Below are 2,472 nucleotides of genomic sequence, written 5' to 3'. Positions count from 1 at the left end.
GGAAGAGATAATTTTCACTGATTTGCATGTGATGTGATTTATTTTGGCTTTAGATATGATTTCTGATTTTTAGGTTGACTTTTGCCATAAAGCTATGCATAAGGAACTTGGGAAAGATTGGTCATGTCGGACTACTTGAAGGCAGAGAACTTGTTGGACATTTTTGTAACCCTTTCTTTTAATGCTTATTGGAGTTCTGGACATGCAAGTAATCAGTAACTTATTAACTGGAGTGCACTAATCATTTATTGTAATGTCCATGTTCTAGCAGTCCTCCATGGAGATTTCTACTTGTATTTTGTGAATTTAGGGAATCTTGATTTGAATACTTTTAGAGAGGTTAATATTTTGATATTTGGTGTCTTGATCCTAACAAAGAGGGTGAAATAAAATTTAATTTTGTGTAATTGTTTTCTTTCTTTCTTTTTTCTTTTTTTAGAGACAGAGTCTCACTTTGTCACCCTTGGTAGAATAGTGTGGTGTCATAGCTCACAGCAATCTCCAGCTCTTGTGCTTAGGTGATTCTCTTGCCTTAGCCTCCTGAGTAGCTGGTACAGGGTGCCCACCACAATGCCCGGCTATTTTTTTGTTGCAGTTTGACCAGGGCTGGGTTTGAACCTATCCCCCTCGGTATATGGGGTCAGTGCCCTACTCACTGAGCCATGAGCCCCACCCTTTTCTTTTTTTCTTTTTTTCTTTTTTTTTAGAGGCAGTCTCACTATGTTGCCCTCAGTAGAGTGCAGTGGCAACTCAAACTCTTGGGCTTAAGTGATTCTATTGCCTCAGCCTCCTAAGTAGCTGGGAATACAGGCACCCACCACAATGCCTGGCTATTTTTTTTTGTTGTTGTTGTTGAGACAGAGCCTTAAACTGTCACCCTGGGTAGAGTGCTGTAGCCTCACAATTCACAGCAACCTCCAACTCCTGGACTCAAGCAATTGTCTTGCCTCCACCTCCCAAGTAGCTGGGACTACAGGCACCTGCCACAACACCTGGCTGGTTTTTGGTCGCAGCTGTCGTTGTTTGGTGGGCCCAGGCTGGATTTGAACCTGCCAGCTCAGGTGTATGTGGCTGGCGCCTTCACTTGAGCCACAGGTGCTGAGCTGGCTGTTTTTTGTGTTTTAATCGTTGTCATTGTTGTTTATCTGGCCCCAGCCAGGTTTGAACCCACCAGCCCTAGTTCATGTGGTCTGCACCCTAACCACTTTGTTTTGAGGTTTTTTTTGGTAGTGGGCATAGTATATACATATTATAATATTGGTTATTTTGATAAATTCTTGCTGTAGTACATGTAACTATTATTTACTAAAACTAGCCATGTTCTAGTTTCTTAACTTTTAGGCTTGTGTTTCTGGGGTTTTAGATTGACCATGTCTGTCATTTGGTGTCTTTGGTCTGAAAGTTAGCTGACTTACTAGGGCAAGTTAATAGGTTACAGAGCAGTGATTTGGTATTTGTTTCTTGTGTTCCCACTGTTAATCTGTAGAGGGACCTTATAAACACTTGATGTATATTTGTTGAAACGTGAAAGGCCATCTAAAAAAGATTGAATTCATGTGTTTAAAAAGCTCACTTTCTAGTTGGAGACACATAAAAAACCTTTAAACTGGGAATAATCAGAGAATTGGATCAGTTACTAGATCTTTTTCCAGTAATTTGAATATTTATTTTTTAGGGTTTTCTTTTTTATATTGTTTGTTGGAGAGGAAATTATCATGTATATGATTAGGGAAAGTTTTATGGAAGTAGGTTTCAGATCATGATGGATATCAGCTGGATTAGATACAGTATATATGTTTTTTTCTTTTCTGAGACAGAATCTCACTACATCACCCTTGGTAGAGTGTCGTGGTGTCACAGCTCACAGCAACCTCAAACTCTTGGGCTCAAGTGATTCTCTTGCCTCAGTCTCCCAAGTAGCTGGGACTACAGGTACCTGCTACAACGCCTGGCTATTTTTTGGTTGTAGTTGTCGTCGTTTGGCAGGCCTGTGCTGGATTTGAACCCTCCACCTTCTGATATATGTGGCTGGCGCCCTGTCCACTGAGCTATGGGTGCTAAGCCACAATATAGTATGTTTTTTAGTATATTTTTGTTTACATTGAATGTGTAATTCAATAGTCATGGTGTGCTGATCCTATAATATGTACCTGGCCTGAAGGAATTCCTATTAACATGTGATCCTATTTTTCTTTTTTTTTTCCTTTTTTTGAGACAGAGACACTTGTCACCCTTGGTAGAGTGTTGGGTAGAGTGTTGTGGTGTCATAGCTCACAGCTGCCTCAAATTCTTGGGCTTAAGCAATCCTCTTGCCTCAGCCTCCCAAGAAGCTGGGACCACAAGTGCCTGCCATAACTTCCGCCTATTTTATTTATTTATTTTTTTTTTGAGACAGAGCCTCAAGCTGTCCCCCTGGGTAGAGTGCCGTGGCATTACAGCTCACAGCAACCTCCAACTCCTGGGCTCAAGCGA

General features: G+C 41.0%; 1 protein-coding gene across 2 annotated transcripts in view; it reads left to right on the top strand.

Moving 5' to 3' along the window:
* Window positions 1–2,472, top strand: part of VDAC2 (voltage dependent anion channel 2) — a 22,127-nt gene that overhangs the window by 2,961 nt on the left and 16,694 nt on the right. The gene's annotated exons all lie outside the window — the stretch shown is intronic.

Source organism: Otolemur garnettii, unplaced genomic scaffold (assembly GCF_000181295.1).
Source record: "Otolemur garnettii isolate 467f Iridium unplaced genomic scaffold, OtoGar3 scaffold00008, whole genome shotgun sequence".
Classification (NCBI taxonomy): Eukaryota; Metazoa; Chordata; class Mammalia; order Primates; family Galagidae; genus Otolemur; species Otolemur garnettii.
This window is presented reverse-complemented; position numbering and strand designations above follow the sequence as displayed.